Source organism: Sorghum bicolor, chromosome 5 (assembly GCF_000003195.3).
Source record: "Sorghum bicolor cultivar BTx623 chromosome 5, Sorghum_bicolor_NCBIv3, whole genome shotgun sequence".
Lineage (NCBI taxonomy): Eukaryota > Viridiplantae > Streptophyta > Magnoliopsida > Poales > Poaceae > Sorghum > Sorghum bicolor.
The window spans coordinates 8,118,425-8,132,389 of record NC_012874.2 but is presented as its reverse complement, the minus strand read 5'-3'; the positions used below and the strand labels follow the sequence as shown (position 1 = coordinate 8,132,389).

Sequence of the window (13,965 nt, the reverse complement as noted above, 5' to 3'; positions counted from 1 at the left end):
TTGAGGGCTGTAGTCGGGCCGTGAATGTCATCTCCATCCACCAATCGAGTTATCCCCGTCTCTCATCAAAAGATCGGGCAAAAACCCTAGCGGGTTCGCATCAGTTGGTAATCAGAGCAAGGTTCTTCGGTGAGAGACTTCTAATCCTTTGCTGTTTTTAATTAATTTCCTATAGTCTAGAAAAGCCAAAAAAAATATAGTAGATTAGTTTTTCCATAATCCTATTAAACCTTTGTGCCTTGGCTAGTACCGTTTTAGTTAGGGCTTGTTGAATTTGTGTTGCTTTGGTTTGTGTCGAGTTGCTAGTCTTAGTGTCTAGTCCTTTAGAGTTTCGAGTTCTTGTCACCATCTATACACAGCCGAGTATTACCATATCTTCTCGCTGTCGAATCTGTTGCGAAGTCCGAATTGAACTGTGGTTTTGGTCCGGATCGAGTAGAGTTCCAATCTGAGTTCCACCAACGTGATAAAAAAAAAGAAGGAAACCGAGTAGAACTCGGCAATAGGTGGAATCCGTTTTGTGGTTGGTTTTGAGTGGAAACCGAATAGAACTTGGAGTCCGCTTGTTAATATAGCCTGAACTCCGTCTATGTGAGTCCTTCTGTGATCCAAAAAGAAAGATAACTCCATACTTGTTCGGCCTTACTCGAGAGAGAGAGAGAGGGGCTGTTTTTCCGGAATACCCCTGTACTTTCGAAAAAAAGTGTGTGTAGCGAATTGCTCTTTTATATTCTTTTGTTCATATAATCAGTTTTTGAGGTTGCCCAAAAAAAGAAAAAGAAAAAAAAAGAAAAAAAAAGAAAAGAGAAGATTCAAAAAAAGGGGTTGTTTTTCATATTGATTTTAGGTTTGTTCCACCTTGTTTTCGGAGGTGTGCTATGGTTTTTCTTTGTGTCCAGGCTCGCGTCTCTAGCTCGGTCTAGCCTAGGACCAGCACAGTACCATCGTCGAACGCTTATTCAGCTCGCTTTTATAACTAACATGGTGCTAGTTCGTTCCTTGTTTCAGCCCACCTATAGCTCCACATACTCTACAGCTTGACAGGTCTTGTGCTGCAGCACCGATACACTTCGTCCATTGCTGTACACTTGTTGGCAGACGACCCCTCCTGTCAAGCAAGGTAAGAATTGGTAAGAACTTGTGTTACATGTTGAGTGTGAGCGACTTGCTGTAGCTACATCCTAGTAGTTTAGTAGTTGTAGGGCTTTTATTTCTTCACTTGCCTTTTTGTTGTCTTTGTCTTTGAACCATGCCAGGGACAGATGATGGTAACGAAACACCACATACACCTCGCACTAAGGGCATCATACAACATTTTGAAAGGAAAGTGAAGCTGCACACAGAGGGACTCGATAACGACTTGCAGGTGACAAATGAAAAGCTGAGGCAGTTGGAGGCTACGCAGATTGCCACAAACAAGAAGCTCACAAGTTTGGAGGAATCCGTTGCTAGTGTGGACAAAAGTCTTGCTGCTCTCCTAAGGCGATTTGATGATTTTCACACCGAAGATAAAGAGAAGCATAAAGAAGAAAAGGAGGGAGATCGAGAGCACGGTAGTCATGAAGATGACTACACTGGTGATACTGAACATGATGATCAAGACACTCGTGATCGACGTCGCCTTCGTCGCAACCGTAGAGGTATGGGTGACAACCGCCGACGCGAGGTACACAATAATGATGATGCTTTCAGTAAGATTAAATTTAAGATACCTCCTTTTGATGGTAAATATGACCCTGATGCTTACATCACTTGGGAGATTGTTGTTGATCAAAAGTTTGCATGTCATGAATTTCCTGAGACTACACGTGTTAGGGCTGCTACTAGTGAATTTACAGATTTTGCTTCTGTTTGGTGGATAGAATATGGAAAGAAAAATCCTAATAACTTACCTAGAACTTGGGATGCGCTGAAAAGGGCCATGAGAGCTAGATTTGTTCCATCTTACTATGCGCGTGATATGATAAATAAGTTGCAGCAATTAAGACAAGGTGCTAAAAGTGTAGAAGAATATTATCAGGAATTACAAACAGGTATGTTGCGTTGTAACCTAGAGGAAGATGAGGAACCGGCTATGGCTAGATTTTTGGGTGGGTTAAATCGGGAAATTCAGGACATCCTCGCTTACAAAGAATACAATAATGTAACCCGTTTGTTTCATCTTGCTTGTAAAGCTGAAAGGGAAGTGCAGGGACGACGTGCTAGCGCAAGGAGTAATATTTCTGCAGGGAAGGCTAATTCATGGCAGCAACGCATGGCTTCAACTCCATCTACATGTATTTCTACTCCATCATCTAGTGACAAGACTCGAGCTGCCCCCACCAATTCAGTTGCGAAGACGATGCAAAAGCCTGCTGCGAGTACTTCATCCATGGCATCGACGGGTAGAACAAGCAACATACAATGTCACCGGTGCAAGGGATATGGGCACATGATGCGTGATTGTCCAAACAAGCGAGTTATGATTGTCAGGGATGATGGTGAGTACTCATCTGCTAGTGATTTTGATGAGGATACGCTTGCACTGCTTGCGACTGACCATGCAGGTAATGAAGATCAAATAGAAGAACATATTAATGCAGGTGAAGCGGACCACTATGAGAGCTTGATCATGCAGCGAGTGCTTAGTGCACAAATGGAGATGGCGGAGCAAAATCAGCGACACATTTTATTCCAAACAAAGTGTCATCAAAGAGCGTTCTTGTCGCATGATCATTGATGGAGGTAGCTGCAACAACTTGGCAAGCAGCGATATGGTGCAGACGCTTGCCCTCAACACCAAACCACACCCGCATCCCTACTACATCCAATGGCTGAACAACTGTGGTAAGGCAAAGGTAACTAGACTTGTGAGAATTAATTTTTCCATCGGATCCTACAAAGATATTGTTGAATGTGATGTTGTGCCTATGCAAGCTTGTAACATTCTGCTAGGTAGACCTTGGCAATGTGATAGAGATTCTATGCATCATGGTAGATCAAATCAGTATTCTTTTCTATACCATGATCGCAAAATTGTGTTGCATCCTATGTCCCCTGAAACTATTATGCAAACTGATGTTTCTAGGGCTACTAAAGCAAAGAGCGAGAGCAATAAAAATGATAAATCTGTAATTGGTAACAAAGATGAGATAAAACTGAAAGGACGTTGTATGATAGCAACCAGATCAGATATTAATGAGTTCAATGCATCCACTTCTGTTGCTTATGCGATGCTTTGATGTCAATTGAGGATATGCAATGTTCTTTGCCCCCTACTGTTGCTAACATTTTTCAGGAGTATTCTGATGTGTTTCCAAGTGAGGTACCAGCGGGGCTGCCTCCACTACGCGGGATTGAGCACCAAATTGATCTTATTCCTGGAGCAATTTTGCCAAATCGTGCACCATACAGGACAAACCCGGAGGAAACAAAGGAAATTCAGCGACAAGTGCAAGAACTACCAGACAAAGGTTATGTCCGAGAATCTCTTAGTCCTTGTGTTGTTTCAGTAATTTTAGTGCCTAAGAAAGATGGAACATGGCGTATGTGTGTTGATTGTAGAGCTATTAATAATATCACCATTCGATATCGACACACTATTCCACGATTAGATGATATGCTAGATGAGCTGAGTGGTGCTGTTGTGTTTTCAAAAGTTGATTTACGTAGTGGGTACCACTAGATTCGTATGAAATTGGGAGATGAATGGAAAACTGCTTTCAAAACTAAGTTCAGTTTGTATGAGTGGTTAGTCATGCCTTTTGGGTTAACGAATGCACCTAGTACTTTCATGAGATTAATGAACGAGGTTTTGCGTGCTTTCATTGGGAAATTTGTTGTCGTATATTTTGATGACATATTGATTTACAGCAAATCATTGGATGAACATCTTGATCATTTACGTGCTGTTTTTAATGCACTACGCGAGGCACGTTTATTTGGTAACCTTGAGAAGTGCACCTTTTGCAACGATCGAGTGTCTTTTCTTGGTTATGTTGTGACTCCACAGGGAATTGAGGTTGATCAAGCCAAGGTGGAAGCTATACAGGGATGGTCTGTCCCAAATACTATCACCCAGGTGCGGAGTTTCCTAGGACTTGCTGGATTCTATCGCCGTTTTGTGAAGGATTTCAGCACCATTGCTGCACCATTGAATGAGCTTACAAAGAAGGGGGTGCCTTTTGATTGGGGCAAAGCACAAGAGAATTCATTCAACATGTTGATAGATAAGTTAACTCATGCAACTCTCCTACAACTTCCTGATTTTAATAAGACTTTTGAGCTTGAATATGATGCTAGTGGAATTGGTTTGGGAGGTGTTTTATTACAAGAGGGAAAACCTATTGCATATTTTAGTGAGAAATTGATTGGGCCTGTTCTCAATTATTCAACTTATGATAAAGAACTCTATGCTCTTGTTAGAACATTAGAGACATGGCAGCATTATTTGTGGCCCAAAGAGTTTATTATCCATTCTGATCATGAATCTTTGAAACATATTCGTAGTCAAGGAAAACTGAATCGTAGGCATGTAAAATGGGTTGAATTTATTGAATCTTTTCCTTATATTATTAAGCACAAGAAAGGGAAGAAAAATATTATTGCTGATGCTTTATCACGGAGATATACTTTGCTGAATCAACTTGATTACAAGATATTTGGGTTAGAAACAATTAAAGACCAATATTTTCATGATGCTGATTTTAGAGACGTGTTGCTGCATTGTAAAGATGGAAAAGGGTGGAATAAATTCATCGTTAGTGATGGGTTTGTGTTTAGAGCTAACAAGCTATGCATTCCAGCTAGCTCTGTTCGTTTGTTGTTGTTGCAGGAAGCGCATGGAGGTGGCTTGATGGGACATTTTGGAGCAAAGAAGACCGAGGACATACTTGCTGGTCATTTCTTTTGGCCAAGGATGAAGAGAGATGTGGAGAGGTTTGTTGCTCGTTGCACAACATGTCAAAAGGCAAAGTCACGGTTAAATCCCCAGGGTTTGTATTTACCTCTTCCTGTTCCTAATGCTCCTTGAGAGGATATATCTATGGATTTGGTGTTGGGACTACCAAGGACTAGGAGGGGACGTGATAGTGTGTTTGTGGTTGTTGATAGATTTTCTAAGATGGCACATTTCATACCATGTCATAAAACTGATGATGCTACAAATATTGCTGATTTGTTCTTTCGAGAAATTGTTCGCTTACATGGTGTGCCCAACACAATTGTTTCTGATCGTGATGCTAAATTTCTTAGTCATTTTTGGAAGACTTTGTGGTTCAAATTGGGGACTAAACTTTTATTTTCCACCACTTGTCATCCCCAAACTGATGGTCAAACTGAAGTTGTTAATAGAACTTTATCCACTATGTTAAAGGCTGTTTTAAAGAAGAATATTAAGATGTGGGAAGAATGTTTGCCTCATATTGAGTTCGCCTATAATCGTTCATTGCATTCTACTACAAAAATGTGTCCTTTTGAGATTGTCTATGGCTTCTTGCCACGTGCTCCTATTGATTTAATGCCTTTACCAAGTTCTGAAAAAATAAATTTTGATGCTCAGCAACGTGCTGAATTGATGTTAAAATTGCCTGAAGCCACTAAACAAAACATAGAGCGCATGAATGCTAAGTACAAATGCGCTGGAGATAAAGGTAGAAAGCAATTGATTCTGGAACCTGGGGATTTGGTTTGGTTGCATTTGCGTAAAGATAGATTTCCAAAACTGAGAAAATCTAAATTGATGCCTAGAGCTGATGGTCCTTTTAAAGTGCTGCAATGAATTAATGAGAATGCATATAAGCTTGATCTTCCTGCAGATTTTGGGGTTAGTCCCACATTTAACATTGCAGATTTGAAGCCTTATTTGGGTGAGGAAGATGAGCTTGAGTCGAGGACGACTCAAATGCAAGAAAGGGAGGATGATGAGGACATCAACACCAGCGATACATCCTCTCCGACACAACCTATAGCTAGTCCTCTTACTCGTGCTCGTGTTCGTCAACTTAATAATCAAGTGAGTTCCTTTTGATAAGCTCGTGTCTATCTTGTTTAGACAATGGAAACGCGTGCACTCTTGTTTTGATTAGGAACCAAGGAGAAGACCGAAAGGGAGAAGGACTCACGCTCGCTGGATTCGGACAGCAGCAAAGCGCCAACTTGTGACCGTTACCACGGTTGCATACGGATTCGGATTCAGGTGCTTCAGGACTTGTTGGAAAGCTTATCAAGACTAATTTCATATGAATCAAGTCTCACGTCAATACATGTTCGGCAGCAGCGGCAATGATCCAATTACCGTCGATAGGTCTTGCTGTCCAGGGTGCTGCGTCACCTCATTTTGGGTTGATGGCCCATGTATCAAGTTGGGTCCATTAGGGACGCGTCCTAGGGTTGGAGGACGACCCCAACACCTCTTTGGTCATCAATCCATCTACTTATATCCCTCTAGAGTCGCCATGGTCGTTGGGTTTTTGTTTAGATCAAGTTTAGCCTTCGCTACTTGCTTGTAGGCGCGCGTGCAGGATCAGCCGCCCGTCTCCTTGTCTTTGGAACCCCATTGTTGATTCAGATTCAGTTTGAAACCTTCAATTCATCTTACAAATTCAGTGCTTGTTTCCTCGTTCTTGCTAGTTCTTCGATTGCTTGCAGGACGGGAGCCCTAGGGGTTGGTTGTCGCGCTCCACAAGATCGTGACGGCTATTGGACGTGGTGTATCGGTTGCTATGGCGCGGTCTTGAGGGCTGTAGTCGGGCCGTGAACGTCATCTCCATCCACCAATCGAGTTATCCCCGTCTCTCATCAAAAGATCGGGCAAAAACCCTAGCGGGTTCGCATCAACCGGTTCAAATGAATGGAAAAGAAAGGGTGGCCAGGCTTTATCGCCACTGCTATATTAGAGAAATGGCGCCAGACTTTTAAATTTTATTTTGTTCTGTCTGTATTAAAATTAGCGGCAAGTTGTGTTTGCCACTGAGTGGATGCTGAGTTTGGTGTAAAAAATGAGTTTGGCGCCCAGCGAAGAAATCTGAGTGGGGGTGAAAAAGGTAACATTAATGGCAACACAGTACATTCCAAAACTGTAGCACATCTTGTCACTAGGGGTGCTCAGACTATTGTCTTCGTCGTCTTAATTCTTGTGCCATCTTCCCCACGACAGTTAAAAGGGGACGGAGGGAGAATATGTCTAATACTTCTATAATCCTACTTGTTAGGAACATATTCTGTATTTCTTTTTTTTTAAGATCTGGTTTTGTATTCTGTATTTGTCGTGCGCAAGCATGCCTCTAGATTTGTTTAGCAAAAGTGTACCGTGGACGCACCTGCCTAACAAACAAAATGGAGCACTCTATACGGTCCTACCTACTCGGCATCCACTAGCTCTATGTACCAACTTCATGGTGCATATACATGTGAAAGGCATGACCAGAAGAAGACATCGAAAGGCACTTTCGAGAGAAGTAAAGTTCGGTGCTGACATGCTCCAAATTTTAAACCCTTCTTGTCCAGCACTCCAGCTCCTCCATGGATGGTCGACCCTCTACTAGCACAACAATCATTTTAAGATATACTAAAACTCTCTATTAATAGAGACTGCCTAAAAGTAAGGTGGTCTTCGAGAATACCCAATGTTTTTCAGTGGCGTCCATCTCATTTATGGAGACATCTCTGAAAATTAGAGCCATTTTTAGAGAAAGACATATTAAGATACATGCCTCCGTTAACCAAGCCTAGTCCATTTCATTATTAGCCACACTTCTAGTCCATTTTCTAACTATACAGTCCATTCATATATAGCAGATCCAATTTGGATGGGTTTGCTCTAGAGGAGAAGGGAGGACTACTTGGGCCCATGCATGCCGCTGCTGAGGGTCCTGCTGCTTCTTGCTGATGGCTCACTAGTTTTTTTTAATTTCTAAAACATTTCCAGAGGCTGTCAAATCAACTAGCCTATGGAAAGGGTAGATTAAAGAAGTCTCTTTGGCACGAATGGACTGCATCCCGGTCTCTATTAATGTTTTCTTTCCGCGTTTGCACCAGGTATCAGACAATTCAAATTGTTGCGATGGAGCGGCCACTACACACCGAATCGAGCTTACGGCCACACGTGGCCATGCCCTACATGCGCTACAATAATTGAGGTTGCATGTCAATACCATAGCATACTTTTTGTATTCTTTTCTAGAGAAAAATGTCATTGTTGTATGACAAATTAAGATAATAAATCAACCAACTTTGACCTGATCTGGAAGATGGTAATCTTCATAACTGATGATACATCATAATCATGTGAACAAAATAAAGATAACAGTAGAGAGATACAGTTGTATCATCATGCATAAAAATACTAGTAGGAGAAGTTAACTTATCCCTTGTGCTAATGCACACAACACAGAGCTATGCTATCTAGGATACCTTGCTGACATCACCATCTCTTGCTCCATACTATATCTTCTACTTGATTCCTCCAATTTGTGCCCTTCTTTAGTCCATGATGAATAGTTTGCTCCAATGCCAGCATTCTCATATTCCTTAGAGACCATATCATCTTTCTTGTATATTTTGTTGGAACGCTGTTGAAGTCCTTCCAATGTAACCTCAACTTGTCGCATTGTTGGCCTTTCTTCACCTCTTAATTTTATACAGGATGCTGCAAGCATAGCAACTTCTTGCACTTCTGTGCTTCCTTCCTCTAGAACTTGTGGATCTATTATGTGGGCAAGGTTTCTAGAGGCAAGTAGATTGAGAAAATGTGGAACAAGGCCACCATATTCATTTGACAAATGTTGACAAGTTGGTTTCTTCCGGGTGAGCAACTCCACGAGAATTACACCAAAGCTATAAACGTCACTTTTCTCAGTAAGCCGACCAGTATGAAAACACTCTAGATCCAAGTATCCGAACGTTCCCTGTATTATTGTTGTCAATTCCGTTTTGTTTATTGGAATGTATCTTGAAGCTCCAAAGTCTGATATCTTTGATGTCATTGTATCATCAAGAAGTATGTTACTAGATTTGATGTCTCTATGGATTATTGGGATTGAAACTGAGGAGTGAAGATAGGCAAGAGAAGTAGCTATTTCAGTTGCGATCCTCAACCTGCTGCTCCATGATAGTGACCTTTTTGGTTCTTGAATATGAAGATGCTGATCAAGGGTCCCATTGGGAATAAACTCATACACCAACAATGGCACCTCAGTCTCTAGGCAACATCCCAAGAGTTTTACCACATTCTTATGGTTGATCTGTGAGAGAATTGCCACCTCATTTATAAACTCATATATTTCTTTCTGGAGGGTAATCATTGACTTTTTGATGGCCACAACATGTAGATCTGATAGGATTCCTTTGTAAACAGTACCATGCCCTCCACCACCAATCACACGAGATTTGTCGAAGTTGTTTGTGGCCTTTGCAAGCTCATCCAATGGTATTATCATCGTTTCTGCAATGTCTGCCTTTTGGGACAATAGCTGTTGCAACAGTTGCCCACGGTTTTGCTTAAAGTACTTCTGTTTAAGTAATTTTATCCTGTGTTGTTTAAGCTTGCTGAGTAGGAACCATATACCAAGAGCCAATAGGAGTGCTGGGCCACTAGCAGCTGACAAACCAATAATTAAACCTGAAAATGGACATGCCCATACACTATTATGATCATTTTTGCAAGCTACGTTTGTATGTATGCGCATACCATGTCAGCAGATTAATCATATAGGAGGGACATGAGAATCTCACGTGTTGCGGACTTCTTGACGACGATGCAGCCACCGGGCTGATAAACGTTGCCATGCATTCCGGGCGGGCACTGGCACTCGTAGCCTCCAGGGTAATTGAAGCAGGAGCCACCCAAGTCCACGCATGTTTTGCGTAGCGCTAGGTTGTTGCACTCGTCAATATCTGTAGCCAATGAGGATGAACATAAACAACAATGGAAGCCTCTCAAATTAAAGGACTATAAACTAATGTCTAGAGATATATGCATGAGGAGGACTATAAAATCAGTTCTGACCTTGGCATCCATGGGCGACGTAAGGGTTGCCGTCGAAGCCATTGGAGCAGTGGCACGTAAAGCCTCCATTCTCTTGCCGGCAGTCACTGTTCTCACTCTGGCAAAGGCTGCTGGTCACGCCCGCTGGGCACTTGCCTGAGCTGTCGGCAACAGACACTGACAAGCCTTTCTTAACGGCCCATTGTAGAACAATAGGAGATGAGATGAAATTGTTTTGGTCATTCATGTTGAAGATCTGGTGCCACTCATCAGTCAACCCCATCTCTGAGATGAACGCGTATGTGATGTTCAATGACGAATTATCACGACTGCTTAGCATTTCGAATTCCACTCTCTTGGGCGTGCTGCCTGCAGAGATGGGTGCATGGCAGCAGCCTTGGTAGCCGGAGCAGTACCCACGATCTCCGACAGGGCTGCCAGAGCTGCAGACAGCTCTGCTGATGATGCTGTCGGTGTTGCTGCGGCCGTTTCTGTACTCCCCATAGAGGGTGGCACCACGCAAGTGCCATTTGGAGATAACGATGAACTCATTCCTGGTCGACAGCACATAGGGATCGCCGATGTCTGGGAGGCCAACGTTAGTCATCCCCATCGGGCTGAAGGGGCCGCCATCATCGTTAGCCACCGTGTAATTTTTGAAGTCATCGCTGCTGTGATGATGGATGACGTGCACTGTGGAGTTGTGCAAGGAGATTTGGACGACCTGGAGGGCGCTGTTGCTGTCGAGAAGCAGCCGCGGGGGACTGTGGCGTGTGTCGCAGGTGAGGTTGAGCCCCGGCCAGTAGCATTGGGAGGGCCCAAAGCCGAATGGGTACGGCACGCTCACGGCGCCGCAGCTAGTGCTGCAGTTGGACGATGACACCGCATCTGCTACAAAATGAACATAATTAAGATACCGACGTGTGCGTGCAAGGCGTGCAACTCCAGGGTGTGATTAGTACTGACCTGTGTCGTCGAAGTTACAGTAGACACAACCACCTTCGACTCCGGGATCACCATAAGTTCCCTGCGGGTATTAAAGTAAGTTATAGTAGACACTAAAGTTAGTTCTAAACTTTAGTGCACCTCAAAGCTTTAGATCATAAAACTAAACTGAAAGTGTTCTCATGTTTTTAAGGGGATCCAAACAAACGGTATAGTATTTGCATAATTCAAGGTTTAGGTAATCTAAATATAGATTTAGCAGTTAGTTAGAGTATTTCCGATAATTATTGATGCGGATATTTAATAAAAAAGTACAGGGCGAATATGAGCATATTATTCTAGGTGATAATTGGATCCTACTAATTTTGATCGCCGGGATGTGTTTTTAATTTCTGTGTATATATATTAAGAATCTATGCTTTTGTTTTGGTTAGTGCAGGACACACTCGGTAACTGGCGTTCATTGATCTAGTTTGTATATTTCTCCTTTACTAAACATGCTCACAGTCATTTAATATATAAATAAGGGACTGTTGCCAATTGCTGCGTGCCAAGAAAGCCTATTCACCAAGATTAGAAGATTGGATAAGTGCTATTCCTTAATGTTTTAGATCATTGGTGGTGTACAGCTGGTTCAGAATTTGCGGCTTGCTGGCTCTGAACTTCCTCTGTTCTTTCTTCTGACCTTATCTTTTTTTATCTGTAATTGTAATTGCTTTCTGCTTTTGCTTAATAAATTTCAGTAGGGGCCAATGCCCTTCTGTTTCCTAAAAAAAAAAAAACAGGGCTCGACTTTGCAATAAACAGGCCCCTACTGAAATTAAAGCTATGAAGAATAGTAATTGCACTAAAGCTATGAACAGCATGCAGTGGTAACTAACCTTGGCACCCGCCGGCGAGGTAAGAGTTGCCGTCGTAACCATAGTCGCAGTCGCACGTGTAGCCTATGTCCCGAGCATTGCAAAAGCTGTGTTCACTCTTGCAGACCATGCGTTGTACATCTTGGCTGCAGCTTCTGTTGCCTTCCCTGTAGGGCGGCAGGCCCTGCGTGACGGCAAAATCGAGGAGAAGGGGAGCCTCCTGGAACTGGAATCCGCCTGTTCGTTCCAATTCCTTTTCCGTCCACCCCTGCTCCGCGACGAACACGGTTATTGGCAGAGCTGTCTGCTCCACGGTATGGTCGTTGCCACTGTAGAGCCACCTGGCCTGTACTCCATTAGGCTTGGGCACACCGCCAGCAGTGAGGGGCGCCAGGCAGCATCCCGACATGCAGGTGCAAGACCTGTCTGTGGCCTCCCCAAAGTAGACGTCGCCACCGCTGTTGGTCTTGGTGCACAACGAGGCACAGCCGCTGACGATCTTGGGGTTTTTCTCCCCAACAACGTCCCCTGAAATCGTCGCAATCACGTTAATCACGTTGCATCCGGCGACGACGAACTCGTTAAGGCGTCGTTCGTTTCGGCCGGAATGGCCCGTTTCGCTGCTCAATCCGTGTGGATTGCCACCAGCCCGTTTTGAAGCCAGGTCTGCCTCAAAATGCCGTTCGGTTTGGGCTGGCCAGAAAAGAAATCTGGCCTGGTTTGGCCATTCCACCCCTCTCCACGCCCGGAACAAAGCCCGACCTCCTACCCTCCGGAACGGAGTCGGGGCTGAGACGGCGCAGTCGAGCACCACGAGCAGTCGAGACCCCGCAGCCGCAGGCCGCAGTGGAGGCGACGGCGGCAACGGCGGGGCGGTGCGAGACGACGGCGACGCGACCGACTCCAACCCTACGTCCTTCCCCTTCTTCATCCTTCTCGCCGGTGATCCCTCGCTCTCCCCTTCGTCCTCGTCTTCTCTCCCTCCTCTAGGGTTCTTGGATCCTCGGGGTTGCGATTGATCGCTGGGCGACGACGCGTGCGTCGGCGACTGTTGGTGGGCGGCGGAGAGAGGGAGATCCCGCGGCGCCGAGGCCCATTCGGCGCTGCAGTTCCGGCGAGGATTCTGGAGGGGAGAGCGGGCTGTGGGAGGGGAGGGGAGGGGAGGGGAGGGGGAGTGATCAGATGCGATGATGATAGCAGGGGAGGGGAGGGGCGGCGGTCAAGCGCTCGTGCGGAATAGCCGCAGCAGTGGCAAGCAGTCTACTACCAGTGTCACATCAGGGCAGTTCGTTGTTGTCCTGCTGCAGCAGCATCGCTGAATGCTGAACGCCCACTCTTTTTCCGCCATTCTTCTCCACGCAAGTGGTCGTGGTTCGATGCAAAAGATTACTCGAATCCAAGGTAGCAGGAGCGAGTGGTGCACGTCGTTCTGTTGAATTGACCGTGGAAGCCTACCCCGGCACGGTGATTCGGTGTCCGTTGTTACACAAAAAATTATTGGTGGCATTATAATAATTATTACTTACTATAGGTAACCTGCACGTGCATTGCTAGTTTGTTACAGAACAACTAAAGAAATCTGTCAGCTGATAAACACTAGCAGTAGCACCACTAATCACCATTTCTTCACAAATACTAGTATTACTAGCTAGCTGCAGTACTAATAATTAAGAGAGGAGCGGAGGTGGCCTTGCTGTGTCAAATTCTTGAGAACGAGAGCATTAGTTGGGGCATCACCATTCAGGCATTCACCAATCACACCGCTAGTGGTAGTTTAACTCTCAAAACTGTTACCAGTCGTAGCAGTGTTTCAACTTGACAGCATCTTCCTAATCCCTGTGGTTACTGAAAAGTGAGATGCCTTTTCCCAATTTTCCTGGCCAATGAGCTTCTCAGCCTGCTTGCGTACAGCATATAACAGTGTGTGGTTGCCTCTGACTGCACTACTACGTAGCAGCATGTTTGTTTACCATTGCATTGGTGTGTTTTGTTAGGAGTATACAGTACCTACTTGCAGTTTGCATGCATCAGCACAACATGTTACAACAACTTGGCTTAAGAATGTTTTACTGTTCTATACTCCTATGTGATTGTAATATTGTCAGCTATTTCAGCGTTGGTTTCTTGTAGAGAAGCATGGCGCAGCTCCCTGCAGCGTCGCTTCAATTATCAGCTATTTTAGCGTTGGTTTCTTGT

General features: G+C 44.2%; 1 pseudogene; it reads right to left on the bottom strand.

The window, feature by feature from the left end:
• On the bottom strand, nucleotides 8,230–12,700 carry LOC8074311 (annotated as a pseudogene).